We start from the raw sequence: 23,683 nt of genomic DNA on the forward strand, positions 1-23,683 counted from the left end.
CTTGCACTGTGATATGGAGGCATTTTTACCCCTGACAACAAAAAAAAGCTCAGTGGGCTGAGAAACACTCATCTTTCGACCAGAAAGTACAATGTTGTAACTGTCTACTGAGCTGTGATGTGTAGGCCTTTATTAGCCCATTTGCTTACTGTTGTTGTTCTTGTCGGTTGTGCAACAACTATGAACATTATATTTGTATAGCTGTAATCTTTTTTATATTCTCTATGTTGACTATTGATAGAATGTCCAATGCATGGAAGATTTATACATCTATGTTTTGATAGTATATTTAATATGTCCCCGAGTTTCAATCCATCCATTTATACATTGTAAACACTGCACACAGATGCTGCAGTATTTCCAAAAGAGCTGTAGGCTACTATACTGTGTCCTTGTCAAGTGCAGAACTATCATTTAGAGAAGTATCAAAATGCACCCTGATCCACACATTTTAAGAACAAAATCCACATTTTCTCTGCCGTCGAAGACATCTGAAAAAAACCAGCAAGAAAACAATGTGAAGGCCAAATATGGCCCGCCACGTCATTTTATGTGGCCCGCGACGGCATGAAATAAATATGATGCCTTTTCTTAAAAAAGGGAGGAAAAAAATCTTGTGCTTTTATTTTGAAGGTCATTTTTTTGCCAGCGGACTGCGGTCTGTTCACTCTCCTTCATGCTGGGTTTGGGCTCGATCACACCAGACGCGCCTCTCAAAAACGCGTAGCCCGCAAAACCATTGATTCCCTATGGTACGGCGCGACTTTCAGACGCGCCTTTTAAATGCCACGAAGCGCGGGTTTTTTGCGTTTTTCAGGGGCGGTTAAAAGTTAAAATATTCTCAACTTTAAGCGCGAGGCGCGGAGGCGCACAGCTCATCAATGTCACGCTCGGCCAATGCAGCCAATCGAATCAAGCAGGAGGCGGGCTTTCCTTCCTGTTTTCCCGAGGAGAACCTCATATTAGCGGTATTTAATTACAAAGAGCTTTATAATTCTAAATCTAAACACGACTCAAACTGACTCCTACTCGGTCGGAAGTGAAACTGAAAGCCTCGCCATCGAGACACAATTGGCGGAATAGATGGTGGTGTTCGCCGTACTCTTTCCTTTCTTTTTTAAAATATCTTTAATCCAAAATCAACGATTGGTTGCGCATGCAGGTCCGTTTCACAGGCGCACCGCGCTGTTTTGCCCGGCAGGTTTTTGACAAGGCGATTTTGGTGCGGCTGCGTTTTTTAGAGTCGCGTCTGGTGTGATCGAGCCCTTCACGCCAGATGAGAGGCGAACACTTGCGTTGCTTTACTAAATGTACTCGCGTGAGTTCACTCGCCGGACTATTTGTCAGGTTTTCTTCACTCGTGCTAGAAGCGCCGGAGAGGGGGCGTGGCTTATCGTGGCATAACAGTTCGTTACCACCGTCCACCACGGAAGAAATACACACTCTTTGTTCTGTTGAGAAAGTCCCACACACGTCGGACCATCAAGCCCTCGAGTCTGGGTTAATAATATAATATTACATATTATATTATCCGTAGCCGCACGCAGCTTCTCCAGGAGCTGCGTCTGGATGACGGCCGCTTCCAGATGATCAATATCCTCCGTAGGTTCTGATTCAACGGTATGACGTCAGTGATGTCACGCGGAGCATTTCAACAGTCTCACGTACTTTTACCGCCCGAGTTTAAAAAATCAGCCCGAATGAGGCGCATTTTTCGCGCCATGTCATTCACGCGCCCGGCGGACATCCAGACGCGCGTGCGTGCGTGTGTGACTACATTGACTTTGTATTAACAAACATCCCCAGTTCCCCTATTATGAATTCCTCCATCAGGTCTATGTCAGTGGTCACTAAGGTTGAAGTGAGTGCTGCTTCATGTTTTTCAATATTTATAATATAGTCAGAAGAAAAGTTAATGTTGAAAATGTGAATCTTTTTTAATTACCCTTGTTTAATTTATTTAGAGTTTGTGTATAAAAGCTGCTCCTCAAGACTCTGACTTGTAGAGCAGCTTTATGTGTCATAGGTTCAGTGAGTGAGACATGAATTACATCTTTTGAGGCTTTTTAAAACCAGACTTTTTTATTTCATGTTTATGCATGAAAGCACTGTTTAGAAAATGTTTAAAGTCTGAAGTTACTGAGTTGTAATGTTTGTTGTATTACCTTGTGTCCTTAAGATTCACTTGTTGGTTCATAATTGACTGTAAAAGGGAATATTACTAAATAGTTTTGTTGTGCATACTGTGATATGCTGAACTCTCAAGTTGAAACTGCACCATCTTTTCATTAAATACATTTGAGAAGTTAAAAATGTCCCTCGATTTAGGTCTTAGCTTGTCATTCAGGGGTGATAGTGCGTCCCAAAGCCAGACCAGAGAACCACTGCCCCAGACCAGTGGAGAACCACCTGTAAATATAATGAAATTAAATTGATTTATTTTATAATATTAAATACATTTGCATATATAGTTATACATTTATATAAGTACACCTAAATAAACAATAAACAAATGCAAAGACAGTTATTTAACAATATGTTCTGGAGTAGTTAGAATTAGACCGTGTTAGTGACAACCGACCCTTTGAGGGCAGCCATGAGGCTGATGTGGCCCACGGTGAAAATGAGTTTGACACCCCTGCTCTACGACATTGTAAACATCAACAATAATTAAAGTAAACTTAGTGCTGTTATACATTACAAAGATGATTAATTTTGTTCACGTTGAACCAGCAGGTGAAAAACCTTGAACAAATAAATTACACACCCACACAAACTGTTTATTTAAGACATTTAATAGGAAACGTATCTTATCAAGTAAGCAGTTTCAAACTTAATGAGATGTAGAACTCCTGTAATTAATAAGAATCATCTGAAAATAAATATCTCCTAATTGGTGCTAAAACGGGTAATGTAATTGATTGAACAACATTATGATTTAAGTGTTTATAGTTTTTAAGTACATCTTATTTTTTGCACAACCGTCACACTGTTTGCACACTGATGGTAGACGTGTTGAGAAACGCTGCCTTCTGCAGGCTAAAATGATAGATATAGATCTTCATATTTACATTACTGGCTGCAACTATGGTGGTGGGACAAAAACCATACCAAACTCTTGAAAGTGTTTCTGACAGTGGCGGGCCGTCAGGGCCTTCTAAGACTTCTCTGAGGGCCTAAACATAATTACAAAGTTAAAGCTATTTTATAATTAAAAAAAATAAAAAATAAAATATCTTTTTAATTTTCTTAATTTTTATTTTCTTATTGCACTATTGTCTTCCTCTGTTGCTGCGCTTCCATCCGGCTACGCTGCTTCCAGTCTCATTTATTTTAACGGGAGCTTTTATCCAATCAGATGTCAGCTCCACAGTCTCTATGGAAGAAGAGCAGCTCATCTCAGGCCTTCACACAGGCCAAGTACAGCCTGGTGAAGTACATGGAGACCTTATCGGTGATTGACTAATACTGATACAACTTGATTGCTCACACATATCTGCACTAATTTAGTTTTGCACGTTATTGTTTTGAAAATATATTCAGTGTAAAACTCAGTAAAACTCTTTATTGCCAAATATTTTATCTTGTTTTGTTTAGTTTTTCACAGGTTGCACTTATTGTTATTGTTATTATTATTATTATTATTATTATTATTATTATTCAAGATATCCAGTGCAAAACATGTTAATTGCAGCCACAATAAGCTATTTGCCAAATATTATTTATTTTTTGCACAACTTTATTTACATTGTTTTTTGTCTGGAGTAATCTGGTTTAATAAAAGTGATTGCAATTTTCTCTATTCTATTATTTGAAAAATCACAGATGGAGGAGTCACAAAAAGTTATTATGCAATATTAATGCTCCGACTTTGAAATTTAGCAATTTTCAAGATTTGATTACATTTTCAAGATATTCGAGGTTGGTTACTGGCAGCTATGTGTGCGGCTCAGATGTGTGAAAGAATAAAGAATAAAGAAGCAAAGAGACAAAAATATTGTGCATTTTTTACTACTGTCACTAGAAAGTCACTAGCCAGTTTGACCTGAAAATGGCAATTAATCTGTAATGTGTAAAGAGACTTTAGAGGATTTAAGATTGCTCTCACAATCTTAAAAGTCCTGTATTTTTCTAGCTTTGATCTATGTCCAATGCTCACTTTATGCTTCTCTGGAAAGCAGGGTGAAAGTTTAATAAACAAGTTATTAGTTGCAACTGTATGCATATTTAAATAGATATTAAATCACACTTGCCACTTTGAGAATCCACTTGTTTCAATGTTCTTTTATTTGTTTGTTTACCATATTTTTATTTGTAAATATAAATAATTTTCTATCTTGAAATGATGCCTCATAGCACTGTGTTTTGGGTTTGTTATGCACCTTTCGGCAAGTAAATTCCTTGTATGGGTAAAGTACTCATCAATAAACAGTTTTGATACTGATTTAGAATTCTACCAAGGCCATTAGATACATTAAATATGACAATAGATTTTTAAAAAATTGTAAAATCAAGATTCACATTTAAAATTCTTCTCCGCAACAAAGCCTTGATTGGTGATGCACCATCATAGCTTAAGGAGCTTGTAATACCATATTGTCACACTAGAGAGCTACACACACTAAATGCGGGGCTACTTGTGGTTCCTAGAGTCTTAAAAAGTAGGATGGAAGCCAGAGCCTTCAGTTATTAAGCTCCTCTTATGGAAACAGCTTTCACTTTCAGTTCGGGAGGCAGACACGGTCTCCATATTTAAGAGAGGCTTAAGACATTCCTCTTTAATAGAGCTTATAGTTAGGGCTGAATCAGGTTTGCCCTGGTCCAGCCCCTAAATATGCTGCTATACACTGTAAAATGTAATGAGTTAACTTTACTTGAAAAAGGTGAGGAAACCGATTGCCTCAAAATGTCTAAGTAAAGTAGCTCAATAATTTTAAGTTCTTAAAACTAAAAATAAATGAGTTTCGGCAACTGATGTAATTGGAGTAAACATAAGTTAAGTCAACTCATAATATGTCAGTTCAGACAACTTAAAAGATACGAGTGAAGGTAACTTAAAATCTTTAAGTATGTAATAAGTTGACTTTACTTGAAAAAGGTGAGGAAACCGATTGCCTCAACATTTCTAAGTAAAGTAGCTCAATAATTTTAAGTTCTTAAAGCTAAAAGAAACTAAGTTTAGGCAACTCATGTAATTGCAGTAAACATTAGTATAGTTAACTTAACAATTATTAGTTACTAGGTTAACTTAAAAAAGACAACTTAAAAGATCAAAGTTATATTAAGTAAACAGTACTAATAAGAACTAGTTAACTTTACTAGTCAATGAGATCCCATTACTTAGAAATAGTGAGGAAACCGATTGCCTTAAAATGATCAAGTAAGCTGAACTAAAAACTGTAAGTTGTTGAAACAAAAGAAGGAGAACAGTTACAATGGAAGACAACGTTTATTTAGAAGAAAAACACATGTTTTAAAACTCAAACAACGTGCTTAAAACGCTGAACATGTTGCCAGATTAGGTTTTGTAACGCAGAAATATGATGAACACAGCGTTTTCGGCATTTGCTAAATTTCACGACAGAAAAACAACAAAAACAGACATTTTCTAGAAAAGAGTTCAATTGGAGATAGAAGGGTGAAGTTCTCGGGCCTGACTGCACATCATGAACACAGTCCCTTATGGCATCAGTAGATTTTTGAGTGATTGTATTTTAGGGTTTTTGGTCCAAGTGAGAAGCACTCTATGAATAAATTCAGAAGGTCTTCCTCACTCGTTGAGGATACTCCGAATTCAGGGGTAAATAAGTCCGAAGAGTAGCCACACGGCACGGGGAAGATTATCACGGTCACCCATCACGACTGTTCCTCCCAAAACGATGGCAGTAGCTGTAGACTCCAGGTTCAGCGAGTGAGGAGGCCACGATGTCTTCAGCACTGTCAGGGTCCCAATGGAGGCGTGGGACACGTCCAGAAGGTCATCAGAGTCCTAATAACAAGAGCAGCATAAAAAACACAATTACATGTCAAATTTCACATTGCATTTCTATGGTAGAACACACAATGGTTACCTGGATTCTGATATTATTAGATAATCAAGTGAAAGATTCTCAGGAGTGAGTGCGATGATTAATTCATTGATCATGTGATTCACTGAATGATTGCAAAAGCTAATAATAAAGAATATGAATTATCATATTTACAAATAGGGATATTTGAATGGAACAACAATAATAGAGCAAATGTAAAAAACAGAATGTAGAAGGGCCTGAGAACAGGTCGATGCAGTTGCATCACAACACACCCCGATCAGGACCCTTTGGTGGCATCTGCTGTGTTTCCATAGGGTCAAGTCGAAGCTTCATGCCATCCTAAACTCACACCTTCAATATAGAAAGACCAACGTTTAATACGTGGGCAACCAACCATATTCGTGGTAAACATCCACATTTCTTTGTCACTGCTGCTTCTGGGAAATGTGCTCCTACCACAGGAGGCTGAACAGGTACCTACCATCTTCAGCCGTCACACCTGCATCATATTGGCTGCTCCTGAACCTCCTGTGGCAGGAGAGCGAGCATATTGCCCAAAAGCAACAAAGAAATAGCGATAATGTTACAAGTGAAAACCCATTTTGGTAACAGGAGATATTAGTAGAACCCTCTACCATCATGCAGACATGTGAAGGTGTACAGATGCCCATTTAGGTGTGATATGATTTGTAATTTTTTATTTTGAAGGCCTTTGGGTTTTGAATGGGCGACTAGAGAGCTGCAACTGGACCTGACTGGAAAGACGGGAGATCCCACTAAAAGGGCCCCAATCAGGGATAAGTGAATCAAAAAGTAGAAGCACTGATTGGAAGAGAAGTAGCCAATAACAAAAGATTAACAGGCAGAACACATGAGATAGATTGGGCATCCTGTGGTGTGGAATTAAATAATTTTGACTAAAGTCTACTTACAAATTCTTGAAGAAGTCTGCGTTGTCATCTCCAAGGATGAAGGGAGAGCTACGGAGGACTGCTGTTCACCTCCCAGTCACATCTGTACTCTAAAAAAACATTTTAAACACACACAATTCACAAGTGTTAATGGACAATCATTTGACAGCTCTGCATGCAATGCTGTGACACTACTTTATTAACCACATAAAGAAAAATGACTGCTTGAGAAACTTACCCCAGGTGTGACTTGTTGCAGATATTCAAGTTTCTGTCCGACACTTTCCCCCTCTGGGTTTTGAACTTCTCCAGGAAGCGAGGAGTATATTTGTCGAGATCTTTGAAGAACTCTGATTGCAACTCAGATTTTTGCTTGATAAGCGACAGAACTCAGCCAGAATCTAACGGAAAGAGAAATAAATTAAGATGTAGTCATATTAGACCTACAGTAAACACATTACAACATACTACATCACACTGGGCAGAAAACTAGTGGCTTCTAGATTGAACAGATTACATCAGCTCCCCTCATCGGCCCTTCATGGTCGTCACAGGAGACTCTCTGTGTGAAGACATGGACTCAATCTGGCAACGCTTCCATGTGTTATGCAGTAGTGTGTAGAAGAAAATAAGCAATACTTACAATTCATTGCCAGGTTTTTCAAAGCCTACAAAAGAAACAACAAAAGCAATTAGTCAAACTGCAAATAACTCCTCGTCAAGATGCATTTTTACGGCTAAAAAGCCATCAGTTTAATGGAAGATTTCACAGACAAATATGATTACAAATGCTTATCCTAGATATAGATAGATAGATAGATTGAAGTCATAAATAGTCTGTAGGGAGGTTGGTAGGGAGCTTAGTTTCAAACTTGCTATTGGTTATAATGGATGTCATTTCCATTAAATATCACAAAATAAGAAATGATGTTCAAGTAAAAAATAAAAAAACGTTGTACCACATTCGCTGTGGCCGAGAAGTTCTCCATCATACGGTTGTGGTTGAATTATTCCTCGTTACTGTAGTGTTATGAAGTGTTAATAGGGTTTTGAGCCCGTTGTATCTCCAAGTATCTTTATTAGCTTAACCATACATAACACCGTGACTGACTGGATTCGGGTAACTCCAAGAGCGGACTGACGACTGTACACGCCCCCCCTCTGATCACACATGCCTTCGTATCACTCCGCATGTCTATAAAGTAGTACCATTACATTATAGTTACATTCAACCTGACATTGCATTCACTCTTAACTCAGTGACAGTAGCGTTGTGTGACTCCCGTAGTGCTGCGTTAATGCACACGAGTGAGACAGCCACGACGATGTCCGCCATTAACATTGTGACTCGTTTGTTTTGACGGTCTAGCTAGCTTACATTAAACGCTTCGTAAAGTTAACATTCAACTACGAATATACATATGAACAATATGGCGAAGATACGACGATGTTTACTTCGGACATGAACGGCAAAACGTTATTGAGACGCTGAAACTTACCTGAAAGTAACTCGCACACCTGCACTGCCTTCTCGCTGCCGCCAATCCGTCTCGAGCAAAGAACGTCTTCAGTGGTCGACTGCGCATGCGTATTCGAGCCGAGTGCTGCCGAGTGCTGCCGAGTGCACCCGAGTTTCTTCCGAGTCCGCCTCACTCATTTTTTTAAAGTAAAGCTTACTTGAGATAATAAGTTTAATAACTTTACTCACCAAAAAGTGTTCTTTACTAAGTTTCTTAAAGTAAGGTCAACAAAGTAAGCAGAAATGAGTAAAGCTCACTAATTTTTTTAAACTAAACTTTACTATTACATTTTACAGTGTAGCTTATAGGCTGCTGGGGGACGTTTTAGTATACACTGAGCTCCTCTCTCCTCTTCTCTCTCTCGCCTTATGGAAGAATTTATGTCTCTTCAAACCACATTACTAACTCTACTTATTCCACTTGAACACAGAACAAGTGAAGCTGAAACTATCTACAATGTCGTTAAAAGGGACAATTGTACCCTGCAAAAAATTCAAAGACCTACAAAAAGGTACAATTGTCTACAAGCGCTAATGCCTAGAGAAGTCGTATGTGGAGAAGAAAACCAATCCTTTGTTCAGAAAACTGATTAGAGAATAGTGAGTTATGGTGACCCACGAGAGCACAATATTGATACAATTGGAGTAAGTCACCGCATCATTGTAAGGAAAGTGACACCTGAACCCAAACCAACAATCAAGCTCAAAGGTGAGTTTCCCTATGTTTGCAAGACTCAGATCAAGGAAATCAAGGAATCTAAATTCATTGAAAGAGTTGAAGAAGATGCAACCATCTCTCAGGAAGATCTCCACTTCTTGACTAAACTTAGTGATGAAATCAAACAAAAACAAGATGGTCATTTTGAAATGCCCTTACTTTTTAAACAAGACAGACCCAATCTACCCAATAATAAGTCATGTGCTGTTCAGCGTCTAAAAGGCTTGGAACGAAAGCTCAAGAGAGACCAGAAATACTGCTCAGACTACTTGAACTTTAAGAAAGATATAATTTCTCGTGGTGATGCAGAGAAGGTTCCCGAAGAAGAACACAACAATCAACCAGCCTGGTATATTCCCCATCACGGAGTTTACCACCGTCAAAAGTCTGGGAAGATACGAGTCATCTTTGATTGCTCAGCAAGATTCCAAGACTCGTCATTGAATGACCAACTTCTTACTGGGCCTGAGCTCACAAATACCTTGGTGGGACTTCTCTGTAGGTTTCGCAAGGGCCCGATCACTATTATGTGTGATGAAGACCAAGGCTGTGTCTACTACCGGACACTTTACGAAGTACACTGCAATATAGTGCACTGCAATACAGTGCACTGACATCTGTAGTGCACTCCGTCGCTGATAAGTGCTGTATCAAATGGAGCACTTACGTTAACCACTTGGCAGAAGTGACAGACGCAAATCTGTTCACGGCACCCGCGAAATTAAGCCGGGAGTGACGTACGCAAATCTGCTTGCGATACCCGCGAAACTTAAACTGACAAAATGAATGCACTTCTTGCCCTCTTGTTGTCCCTTGTTTACCCCTTTCTCCACCCCATGTGGAAAATGCGATACCTCCACAATCGCGGCAGGAGCCTCCGTGGTCTACCGCTTGTGCTACCGTAGCCATCTCGTCCGCCATTGTTTTAGAAATAAAATGAAAAGCTGGAGAAAGGGCTCCTCCTCTTCCGCTACGTAGCCAAGATGGCGCCCGTTTAGGGCCAGTAGTGTCCATCGTTTTACACTGCATTTTTTTGCCCGTTTGCAGTGCGCCGTCCGGGTACTTTCAGCTGGTTTTGTCAGTGTGGCGCACTGAAAGTGTCCGGTAGTAGACACAGCCCAAGACTATACCTGAGGTCCCTATGGTGGGAGAATGGTGACCTGGCGTTTCCGCCATCAACTTTCCGGATGAAAGTTCATCTGTTTGGGACAGCCTCCTCGCCCGGCTGTGCCAATTTTGGTCTTAAACATATCGTAATTGAAGGTCAAGATCAATTCAACCAAAATGCTGGACTAGTGAGTGTAACGTCTGATGCTGAGGCAATTCAATTCGTCAAGGAAGCAAGAGGTAATTGCAGCAAAGGCAAGCTAAGACTACACAAGTTCATCTCCAACAGCAAGCATGTATTGAAATCAATACCAAACGAAGAATGTGCTGAAAGCGTCAAAAACCTTGAACCAATAGCACACATGAAGTCTAGTTGCCTGTTCTCGGTGGTCTGGTTCAGAGTCTCGTCGAACAGAATGAAAAACGCGCACTGTTGGACTTCGGTGATGAGCTCTTTGTTACACGGCGCTGGATTTCCTCTGGTGACCTCCAGCGTTGTAGTTGACGTTGTTGCTAGCAGCGGAGCAGAACTAGTCACGGCGGGCTGCTGGCTATGGAGGACTCAAAATGACTTAAGTATAAATAAATAAATGAATGCATGAATAAATACAAGAATAAATAAATAAATGCTTAAATAAATGTATAAATAAATAAATGCTTAAATAAATGTATAAATAAATACAAGAATAAATGTATAAATACAGAAATAAATACAGAAATTAATAAATATAAGTTATAACTCAACAGGACATCATTAAATAAATGTATTTCTACATTTCTGTATTTCTTCATTTATTTATATCTCTATTTATGTGTCCACACGTATTTCTTTATTTATTCATGTGTGACATTTACGTGTCCGTATATTCAAATGAGCTGGGCGGTCCGAACCTCATTGTTGAACAGGATTGGTCAAGTCAGGGAGCAAGACAGAAGCAATCGATCCCTAGCACTTGGATCTGTAGACGAACAGCATTTATTATGCATTCTTGTCTGTACATTCTAAATACTACTGTTGTTGAGTCACGGAATGTAATTTAAGGATGTTTTCAGCCGAGAAGTTAGTAGTTTAAGCATCAAATCTGTGGTCGGTTTATCGAGATTCAGCCTAATAAGGATATGCGACGGAGATTTGAGGTCCTGCTCGCTGTGTGGCCGCCAAGAGAAGCCTGATCTCGGCAGGACTTTTCGAAATGCTCCGCTGGCTCTGACGTCTCCGTAGCGGCTAAACATGAGATATAATTAGGTTTTGGAGGATCTAAAGAGCACAACGAGTTTATTATTTCCTAAAAGATAATGTTACGTCAATTTGACTGAGGGTTAAGATTTATAACTTCATATTGTAGTGACCCTGGGTCAGGAAAGCTACGCAACGTTGTATATTTATTACCGTTTATTCGTAGCCTACGCCAAACAACAGTGAACACCGCAACACATTCTACTCCACTGTAAAGTATTTTACAGTGAATAATTGGAGTAAATTCATGCGCAAGAACAGTTGATGTGGTGACGTCACAAGACCAGAAAGACCGTCCTGCGTCCTCGAGAGTCTGGACTCCCAAGACCAGATTCCAAAGACCAGACTCCAAAAGAACACGAGTCTGTACTCAGTGTTCTTGGAATTGATAAACGGCTGAAGTCAAAAAGCTGTCTAGGCTAACTTCTGCTAACGGTGAGCTGAGCGAGTCAACTTCAGCGTCATGTGACTGCGGTCAAGCCAGCCGCCACTTCGAAAAACACAGTCAAGCCAGCCCGCACGATTTTTTTCAGTACACGTATATACCAGACATTACGGTACGAGCGTGTGAAAGCTGTCTTCAAAATAAGAGCGAACTTCCGGTGAACGTGATATGACGAAACACGCCTTTAAATACAGATATAGTGATAGATTAAACTAAATGAAGAGATGAAAAATCATGAATGGTATTAATGATGAACACATTAAATGAAATAAAGTAATTATTCCAATATTGGGATATTCTGATTTAGAATTTCAAAATAAAAGCTAAAGACTTTCACTTCTGATTCATGGTAGAGTACCTCAATGTGTCATCCAGAGATGATCAGGACATCCTGACGTTTGATTTCTAAATGAAAGCACTTCATAAAGAAAATAATAGTAATATATTTCCAATATTTGATATTTCTTTGAAGCAAATCTGTAAGTTTCTTGATAAAAATTACACTGCGGTCTTGTTAATGGTGACCTCTGCTAGGCCCATGATTATTCTCATGAGATATTACTGTGTAGATTTTGAATGAATTCAATTCAAAGTTAGCGAGAAACAAATATTATTAATATTATGGCAATATTTGGATTTTATTTTAAGCAAATCTGAAACTTTCTTGAAAAAAGGTACAATGCAGTCTTGTTAAGGGTGACCTCTGCTAGGTCCATGATTATTCTCATGAGATATTACTGTGGAGATTTTGAATGAATTCAATTCAAAGTTAGCGAGAAACAAATATTATTAATATTATGGCAATATTTGGATTTTATTTTAAGCAAATCTGAAACTTTCTTGAAAGAAGGTACAATGCAGTCTTGTTAAGGGTGACCTCTGCTAGGTCCATGATTATTCTCATGAGATATTACTGTGGAGATTTTGAATAAATTCACTTTAAAGTTAGCGAGAAATCAATATGATTAATATTATTGCAATATTTGGATTTTATTTAAAGCAAATCTGAAACTTTCTTCAAAAGAGCTACACTGCAGTCTTGTTATTGGTGACCTCAGCTAGGTCCATGATTATTCTCATGAGATATTACTGTGTAGATTTTGAATAAATTCACTTTAAAGTTAGCGAAATCAATATGATTAATATTATTGCAATATTTGGATTTTATTTAAAGCAAATCTGAAACTTTCTTCAAAAGAGGTACACTGCAGTCTTGTTATTGGTGACCTCAGCTAGGTCCATGATTATTCTCATGAGATATTACTGTGGAGATTTTGAATAAATTCACTTTAAAGTTAGCGAGAAATAAATATTATCAATATTATGACAATATTTGGATTTTATTTAAAGCAAATCTGAAACTTTCTTCAAAAGAGGTACACTGCAGTCTTGTTAATGGTGACCTCAGCTAGGTCCATGATTATTCTCATGAGATATTACTGTGTAGATTTTGAATAAATTCACTTTAAAGTTAGCGAGAAATAAATATTATCAATATTATGACAATATTTGGATTTTATTTAAAGCAAATCTGAAACTTTCTTCAAAAAAGGTACACTGCAGTCTTGTTAAGGGTGACCTCTGCTAGACCCATGAATATTTTCATGAGATATTACTGTGTAGATTTTGAATAAATTCACTTTAAAGTTAGCGAGAAATCAATATGATTAATATTATGGCAATATTTGGATTTTATTTAAAGCAAATCTGAAACTTTCTTCAAAAAAGGTACACTGCAGTCTTGTTAAGGGTGACCTCTGCTAGACCCATGAATATTTTCATGAGATATTACTGTGGAGATTTTGAATAAATTCAATTAAAAATGATGAACAGCACGACCGTCTGCATGAGAGCGGACAGAGTTCAGATTGAAGTGGTGTATTGGAAGCTCATTTTGCAAGTGACTTTTTTTTCGTCCCGACGACCAACAACAGACGGATTGAAGCTCATTCTGCGCATGCGTTAAATGCGTTAAAAAAAAACTAGTTAAACCTGTAATTTAATTAACTGAGTTAACGCGTTATTTTTCACAGCACTAATATATATATATATATATAGTCAAATCAATTCAGTTTATTTGTATAGCCCATTTTCACGAATTACTAATTTGTCTCAGAGTGCTTTACAATCTGTACATAGAGTAGAGAGGATGAGTGGGCGGAGTCTCAACAAGGGGCCATGGCATAGTTGGTAGTAGGAATATTTCACGATCCAGACCTCGATGATCCATCAGGCAGATAGGATCTATGACGTCTCATAGGGTCCGATGACGAGAGATACAAATTCATCCATAAGGAGGGAGAAAAGAGGAGAGAGGTGCTCAGTGTATCCTAAACGTCCCCCAGCAGCCTATAAGCCTATAGCAGCATATCAGGGGGCTGGACCAGGGCAAACCTGATTCAGCCCTAACTATAAGCTCTGTCAAAGAGGAAAGTCTTGAGTCTACTCTTAAATGCAGTGGCGGGCCATGCATTTTCTACCTAGGCCTTCAATGCCGTCTGACTACAGCTGAACAACCTAATGTAATAATGATATTAGTTCACCAGTGTTTCGGTCCGGGGCTTTTATTGTGAAGGTGCACATGAAGCACAACACCTACTAATACATACCTACAGAGTGCAGATACATAAATATGCGCATGACGGGAAGCTGCGTCATTAACAGACAATGCTTGTTCCTAGAGTCTTAAAAAGTAGGATGGGAGCCAGAGCCTTCAGTTATTAAGCTCCTCTTTTATGGAACCAGCTTCCACCTTCAGTCTGGGAGGCAGACACAGTCACCTCATTTAAGCAGTGGCGGGCCGTCAGGGCCTTCTAAGCCTTCTCTGAAGGCCTAAACATAATTACAAAGTTAAAGCTATTCTATAATTGTTTAAAATAATAAATAAATAAAACTTTTATTTTCTAAATTTTTATTTTCTTATTGCACTATTGTCTTCCTCTTTTGCTGTGCTTCCATCCGGCAGCGCTGATTCTAGTCTAATTTATCTTAACGGGAGCTTTTAGCCAATCAGATGTCACCTCCACAGTCTCTATGGAAGAAGAGCAGCTCATCTCAGGCCTTCACACAGGCCAAGACAAGTACAGCCTGGTGAAGTACATGGAGGCCTTATCGTTGATTGATATAATCTTCAACAAATCATATCGTTAGTTTGACATTATCCTCAACCAATCATATCGCTAGTTTGACATACTGGGTGTATTTTTTGAGGTCTTTGGCAGTGCGTCCATAGAGGGCGCTAGGGCGCTGCCCCTCTTAAAATTTTGAGATGAAAAAAAAGAAGAACAAAATATAATATACTGTATACTGTCAAAAACATTATATTCCAAATCATTTCAATAATAAATAAACCGTGTTGACGCGCTAAATGTGTGTGGGAGACCGTAAGCCCCTGTAAACAACCACTTAAGTTAAATGTGACCAAAAATAACATATCGCCACTCATCTTCACTGAGAGAAGCCCCGCCCCCTTTTACGGGCGCCGGCCCAACATGTGTGTACGGCATCGTTGCGGCAAGGACGGCTTCTCATTGCAGAGCTACCAACTCTCACGGTTTCGCCGTGTGACACACGCTTTTGCATGTTTTCACACGCTCTCACGCCACACAACCAATTTCTCACGGCAAAAGAAATTCTGATTTTGGCCCGAGGCGCGTTGGTTTCTTTTCAAACTCCGCGACGATAGATGGCGCTAAGGAGCGCATCTATAAACCTATTCGCTGCATAGACATGCTATTTACTCCAAAGAGTCCCGAGTTAGCAACAGAAGAAGATTTTCAAACAGACACAACGAGCAGAGACTACGGTGTGTTAATGCAGGGCTCGGAAGTGTCACGCATTAAGCGTGACACTCACGCATTTCGTTCTTACGTCACGTACTCCCGCCACACGTATTTCTCACGCTGAAAAAACTCTCGGCTATTTAATGTTTTAATGTGCCGCAGCGCGCCAACATGAGCTGGCCGCGCTGCCCTCACCGTGGGGGAATCAAGCGCTCCCCTGGAGCTCTGCTGTGAGGTGCCACTTATCAGCCAATCAAAAAAAAGAAATGGGCTACACAACAGCCAATCAGAAAAAAACCTATCTGGGTAAGATTTAATCCAGCAACCAATGAAAATAAAGCATCCTGGATAAATATGTCACTCTTGCCTGTCTTCAAAACTTAAGAGCCCTGTTAATGATTCAATTAAGTACTCACTCTCTTAAACTTTAAATCTTGAAATAATTCGTTGTGTTTGTGCGTTTGATTTTGTGTGGTGATGTAAACTCAGCTGTCATAACAAGCAGCAGGAGAGCACCTTGTTAACCTCTTGGTAAACTGCATGCTCAAAACATCATAGCATTGTTTGTTAAGGCTGCCCACATAGCATTTATCACTTTATTTACAGGCCTAGGAAAAGGACCCTCTCAAAAAAATTCCAAACAGCACTTTGAACAAGTAAGATGTATTATCAAGAATTTAACATAAAGACAGGACATTTGTGCAATAGAATTAGGCATGTTTTTGTCAATGAGAGTAGAGTTATTAAAAAACATTTTAATTCTTTAAGGTAGCAAAGATGTCTCGTAAAAGACCTTTGCCAGGCCAGAATGCAGGGTACAACATGAGTACAACGCCACATTTATTCAAATTTCCTGATATTATAGCCACCAACGTGTGTGGCTGAGTGAGCGGCAACATTTTGGTCACCCCCGACAAAATCTCACTCCAAGGTTTTTTGAAAAGTTGGCAGCTCTGTCATTGGCAGATGAAACGTAAATCTTGGGGCGCAAAAATTTGCGCCCTGGCCAATGACATTGTTTCTTATTTCACGTGATTGGACTATTCGGCCAATCAGAGACCGTTATCATTCCCTCAGCCCAGAGAGCTCCACGGAGCTCCGCGAGCAGGTAGCTAACGGAGCTGGTTAGCTGGAGGCTCAGTGAGTAATGCGCTGTTTAGTTTCCCTGTCTGTTGTTCCAAAGTCCTGGGACTGAAACTCTCTGGACTACAACGGGGATGAGGGATCTAAAGAGCTTCAGACAAGTGTAAAGCACGAATCTTGCCGCAGCCATCTAGCTAACAGCATGAAGCTAGCCCTGTTTGAAGAGCAGAGCAGCAGAAGGATTCTGAACTGGCATCGAAAACACAACGAAGAAGTTCGGAAAAACAGACACATTCCCTCAAGAATGATGTAAACAAGGCTCGTCACAGACATGATTGACTTTAACCAGAGAGTTATTGAGAAGTTTGCCAACTTTAAAGAGAGGAGGGCTACTTTTCTTTACACGTAGTGGGTCTACTCTGTCAAACACCCAATGTAACATGTGCTGCATCTCTTTCTGACTCTATTCTGCTCTGAACCTCTTTCATGTGAGGGTGAACCTCTTTTATTCTGTAAACCTCTGAAACCCAACCCAATGTTCCTTAAAGCATTCTGCTCTGAACCTCTCATGCCTAAAGTTACAGTGTGTTGATAGTTGTTATTGGACAGTGTTGAGCACTGTGTTTTCTTGAAATAAAGCTTTGTTTTTTACAATATTCTACTCAAACCCTCTTTTCTTCTCATTGTTGAGTGCTATTTAAACCGTGTCGCCCAACTGCGCCCCCCTCCCCCCCCCCCAATTCACCAACCGCCACTGGTCATTGGCCTTCTGGAAGGCCATGAAAGTACGTCAGATTAACCTGCGCTGTGATTGGTTAGTGGGCCCGCATGCAGTTCAACGGAGAGGAAAAGGAGATAGATTAGCGGTGGTCAAGAAGTCAAGAAGTCACCACAGTTTTAGTTTTTTGCCTTTAACTTTTAATGGCGAATGGAGGAGAAGTGAGCTTGGTGGCGGATTTAATCTCAAAGCCTTTCTCAAGGAGGACGTTTCAGGAAAAGAAGGAAATTATAACCTACGGCCGCACCACAGCTAGCTAGCTTCATTGAGTCTTGTGTTGGCAAAGAGAGGAGGATGGACTTTAACTTGAAGTGAAGGGAGTTGGTGAGTGAGCTGCTTGTTATGTTCATTTGTCTCTGTTGTTTTTATTATATGGTTGTTTCTGGTTATATTGAGTGTGCCACAGTTCTGTCTGATTGTGTTGTCATGTTTTGTTATAGATAAATGTGGCTGGTTCTTGTAAATGTGTTCTTGTCATTGTGTTTGTTACGGTGGTGTGGACTACTACAAGTAGCTCCACATTTAGTGGGCGCAGCTCTCTAGTGGGGCAATATGATACTACAAGCTCCTTAACCCTCCTGTTACCTTAGGGTCAATTTGACCCCATTCAATGTTTAACCCTCCTGTTACCTTAGGGTCAATTTGACCCCATTCAATGTTTAATGTCGGTGTTCTTTCGGGTCAATTTGACCCCAGGCTGTTTTTCACTGTGTCAAACATATAAGAAATATCAACTTTTTTATATATTTAAAGGGCTATTTAGGTAGTCAACAAACAAACATGAAGTACCTCACACTTAAACTTGGAAAACAATATTAATTCTAATAATTTTCTGGAGGTTTTAATTGCTGGGGTCAAATAGACCCCAAGGGTAAAATATATCAGTAAATATAAAGGTAACAGGAGGGTTAAACATTGAATGGGGTCAAATTGACCCTAAGGTAACAGGAGGGTTAAGATATGATTGAGCATCACCAATCAAGGCTTTGTAGGTTAAGAGAAGAATTTTAAAAGTGATTCTTGATTTTACAGGGAACCAGTGCAGAGCAGCTAGTGCAGGAGTGATGTGATCTCTTTTCTTAGTTTTAGTGAGAACACGAGCTGCAGCATTCTGGATCAACTGGAGGGACCTAAGAGACTTATTAGAGCAGCCTGATAATAAGGAGTTGCAGTAATCCAGTCTAGAAGTAACGAACGCGTGAACCAATTTTTCTGCATCTTTTTGTGACAAGATGTGCCTGATTTTTGAAATATTACGTAGATGAAAGAATGCAGTCCTTGAGATTTGCTTCACGTGGGAGTTAAAGGACAAGTCCCAATCAAAGATAACGCCGACATTCTTTACAGTGGTGTTGGATACCAGGGCAATGCCATCTATATATATACAGTATATATATCATCTTATCACCCCAATCAATCCGATTATATTTCTTGAAATGTGCCTTCTGGCAGTTAGCTTAATGGCATTATCCCATGAGATCTAAAATAAGTATCTCAACTCTTTCAGAACAAGAAGCTCATATATATGTGTATATACTGTATATGTATGCGGAGATGAATATATAGAATATTCATATAGAATTAGGAGTTTGAATATGTGTGTGAATTTGTGTACTGGCCAGGGAACATAATGAACACATCCATAAGTTTCTTAAGCACTAAATAAACTTCATGACCAGCTTGGCAAAGAGCAGCTTTTCCGATGTTCTGCATCGCCGACACTGTACAAAAATGTACCACACTAAAAAAATCACAAGGCTCTGCATACAGTCTGTGAGACAGTCAATGCCCGGCTGTGGCGTGTGATGTTCAATATATGGCTCGAGAAGGTCTGTAAATAATAATAATAATATAATAATAATTCCTTGTGAGCAGAATGGATAGCACTCGTATAGTAAGTCATGATGGGGGGATAAGAATTCTCTACCTATAAAACGCTAATCTAACTAATGTCGCTCCTTCATCAATGGGATCTCTGAGGAAGGGACCTGCCATTTCCTTCAGTGGGAGTGGCCAGTTTATCAAGCTAGATTGAATGAGCCTGCACTGGAGCAGGTTAACATTTTTGGATATGTTGCTATGGGGATTTTTCAAAACTTGCTTCGTGGACCCGAAAAGCCTGACTTGTGTGATCTCATCCTGAAAGTTATCCAGCTAACTACATTAGCCAGGTACGAGAAATAGGATCCCGGAGAGACAAGTGAATGAATAATAGTTAATGTGTATTATAATGCCAGATAGTGCATCCATTAGTTACACTGACTTTATTTGGTGCTTGAACTCAATGGAGAGATTTGAGATTGCGCTGTGTTTGCCCTGAGTTACCGGCAGCAATATATGAATCCCTAAAAGGGAAAAGGGTAACACGACGATCGGATCCGCCCAAAAGGAGCTATTACTTACACTCTGACAGTGACAGCCGGTATAGGATATGTGCTGCTAGTTAGTGAGCAGTACGAGTGAGAGGCCTATGAGGCTGGCTTGAGGGGTTGGTCATCCTGTCCAAACATACGCTAGAGCTTAATTTCTTCAGGTCTGTTGCAGTTGGCCCTAGCCACCCTATCTATTTGAGTTCACAAAGATTACTCATACAAAATAAGGATGGTAATTAGAGATAACTGTCAGGAAGGTTTTATTTTGCTTCAGCCCCATTTTTGATATTGTGTTTTAAACTGTCTATAACATTATAATAAACATGAGCAAATATATTGATGTTGTACATCAAATTAAAGAAGACAACTTTTAGGCTACAAGTATCAGTGAGCCATTTTTGTGTAAATATAATTTTGCCAGTGTGTGACGGCACCTGCCTATCAGACCATACAAGAGTGGTTTTGCCATATTTGTCCTGCTATTTGTCCTGCTCACTCACCTTCAGGGAGTGAGCAGGACAGGCTTAAGTACAAGCTTGATTGGAGATTGGATGCAGCTGGGAGTACCGGTGAGTGGGGTGACCTGGCTGGCAGGCAGAGAAGAACATAGCTGAGGCTGCATGACCAGTTGAATCAAAATAAGGACAAAATGGCCGGTATCAATAGACTATATTGATACAATGGTACACGTTTGTATTCTCATTATGTGATCACTAGACCTTATAGAATACTGTCACATTTAACATCATAATATAATATATAATATATATACACAAATTATATGGGGGATAATACAGTGAACAATTAGCTGTTTTGGTATGGGAGTAAAGCAATAAGTAATATACAAACTGTAATATGTACCGTGTGTGTGCGTGTGTTGTGTGTGAAGAATGCTGATGATATATGAAATAACCAGTAGCCAATTGAATAAGCTACCCTTTTGGGTTTATATATTTATAAATCTGACACTCAAGGAGTCAATGCCTCACCAACCATGAACCTCACCACACGTCACTGCTATCTATCCAATAACTTTCAATAACACCAGTCATTAACTTTCCTTATATGCTGATGCCATTTTACTATATGTTGACAAAGCCCCTACGTCCATTCCTCATATTCTAAGTACCTTTGCAGATTATCGAAACTTGTCAGGTTCTAAAATTAATTGGACCAAATGAGCTCTTTTACCATTAAATCAATGTATAATACTAAAATTCCCTACCTTCCAATATCCCTATAGTTAAACAATTCAAATACCTCGGAATTGAAATATTGAAATCCCTTAATACAATCATCTCAAAAAACTACATGGACATTTAAAAATTGGAATTGAATTGGACCTTAACAGATGGACTCAGAAATCAAAATCGCTACAGACTCGGATTTAAATTGTGAAGATGGATATATTACCTAGAGTTAATTTTGTATTCATCTATGTTACCCTTATCTCCACCACCTAATTGCTGAATTGAACTTCACTCCTTAATCTCCAAGTTCATATGGGATGGAAAACAACCACAAATTAACATGTGTAAAAATAAATGTGGCCTCTCAGTACCAAACTTTAAATATTAATTTTGGTCTTTTGTTCTGAGACCAATCTCAATTGGTTGAACCCAGAGGCATCGGTCTCTTGGAAACCAATTGAAGAAAATACTGCCTCACCACGTAGGTTAGAGGACCTGGTTTATTCTAATAGGCCGCCCAAACAAAATAAACCCTCTCTTGGCCCAATTATATCTTTCGCACTATTAACACAACGTATGGCTAAAAAAGAGACCAAACAAATTTTAAATGGCACCTCGAAACTTCCATTTTTAAAAACTGTCTATTACTTACTGGTGGGGTCCCATTCTTACTGGTGGGGTCCCATTCTCTTCATCAACATGGGTGAGCAAAAAGGTAAACAAACTAGCAGATATTTTGAATGAGAATGGTTTGAGGGCTTTTGATGACATACCTAGCTCATCCTTTTTCCTCTACTTACAACTAAGAATTTACAACTACACTCAAAGAAATAACTTGTAGGATTTACTTAATAAAATCCTCGTAACAATTTGCACTAACACTAACTAAGTAACTTTTACTGTTGAAGGATTAAGTAAATCCTACTAGACAGTGTTAAGTATAACATACTTAATTTTAGAGTAAATAACCATGAAAATACTAAGTAATTGTTACTTAATTATGCTTAAACATAACTAATATTTATTTAGCTAATTAAGTAAGGTCTACTTAACTTTTTCACAAACAGAAATTTCAATGTTATGAAATTATTAAGTAAAATCTATCATTTAGAGTTATGAATTAACTAAGTAGATATTATTATACTTTATAAATTAGGATTTACTTAATAAAATCCTCGTAACAATTTGCACTAACACTAACTAACTTTTACTGTTGAAGGATTAAGTAAATCCTACTAGACAGTGTTAAGTATAACATACTTAATTTTAGAGTAAATAACCATAATCTATATACATCACAAATCACAGCCACAATGCAATTCAAAATATTTATTTTGTCAGCAAATAAGATTCAATTTTATAAAAACTCTTGTTTTTCTTAAATAAAAATTCAGTGTCAAGAAATTCACACTTAGGATAATAAAGAAAAATAAAATACAAATATATAAACATTTGTTTTAATCTGCAATCAAGTGACAGAACAGGTGCCGAACTTGACACAACACCAACATGAATGTTGAAACAGCTGCTGAACATTTACAGTCTGTGTACATTTATGCAACCCTGCATCACAAAAATTATGTTCCCCCAGACCTAAAATTCAATTTGCAGTTACGTTTGACTGAAATGTATTTCTCTCCAGATTACGTTTGTATTTGACGTATTACAAATACGTCTCTGATCAACGTATCTTTGCCGTTTGTTATCTCTCTTTTCTACAATTCTGTTATGAATTGGAAAAAGCGTCCTCTAGTCTTATTTATTATTATTTTATATGTTTCGCCTGCGTATTCTGACAGCAATAAGCGTTGTAACGGATCATATGAATTGGCGTGAAGATTTACTGCTGGTGACTCTCCTTTATTTTCTTTCTTTAGGTGACAATACATTAATTAAAACTCGTAAACTATCACCACCTCATCACCACCTTAACAGAGTTAGTCCCATACGGGTCAAATCAACTATTAAACTTGTTATAAAATGCGCATTTGTCCGTAATCTACACCATAAAGTTCGCATTTTAACCTAAAACAAAGTGCGCTTCCTTTGAACCTTTCAAAATAAATGTCAGATTTATCTGTTAAGCGGAAGTAGTATAAAACGTCTATATTTATTCAAACAATACAATATAAAAGGCATACACACACACACACACTGACAGAAACACATAGACACTCACATACGTACACACACACACACAGGCAGAGACACACACATACTCACACAGACACACACTCATACGCACACAGAATGACAGACGCACACACAGACACATACATACACACACAGGCAGAGACACATATACACATGCACGCATACTCTGCAGACTGACCCTTGACCTCCCAATTGTCTCTCAGATATAACCCTCCTGCTTTACATTACATATATTATATCTACCTAAATATAAGACTTTGAGGTCGTGGGGGGAATCCCCTCCAAAACCTTCACAAGAGAAAATTGTCACCGTGCCAATAACCCTTGTACGATGCTTAAAACCAGTCTTTTAGTA

General features: G+C 38.8%; 1 long non-coding RNA gene across 3 annotated transcripts; it reads right to left on the reverse strand.

Annotated features, from left to right (window-relative positions):
• Positions 1–5,430: 5,430 nt before the first annotated feature.
• Positions 5,431–8,719, reverse strand: LOC130190106 (uncharacterized). Of its 3 annotated transcripts, XR_008830905.1 has the most exons (7): positions 8,443–8,719; positions 7,587–7,611; positions 7,182–7,344; positions 6,965–7,053; positions 6,514–6,560; positions 6,305–6,383; positions 5,431–5,989 (listed from the first exon to the last, which is right to left on the reverse strand). It is a non-coding gene; the product is annotated as an uncharacterized LOC130190106 (long non-coding RNA). The 3 variants fall into 3 exon arrangements; XR_008830904.1 differs by lacking the exon at positions 6,514–6,560 and having other exon boundaries at positions 8,443–8,713; XR_008830903.1 differs by lacking the exons at positions 6,305–6,383; positions 6,514–6,560 and having other exon boundaries at positions 8,443–8,696.
• Positions 8,720–23,683: the final 14,964 nt, after the last annotated feature.

This window comes from Pseudoliparis swirei, chromosome 24 (genome assembly GCF_029220125.1).
Source record: "Pseudoliparis swirei isolate HS2019 ecotype Mariana Trench chromosome 24, NWPU_hadal_v1, whole genome shotgun sequence".
Taxonomy (NCBI): Eukaryota; Metazoa; Chordata; class Actinopteri; order Perciformes; family Liparidae; genus Pseudoliparis; species Pseudoliparis swirei.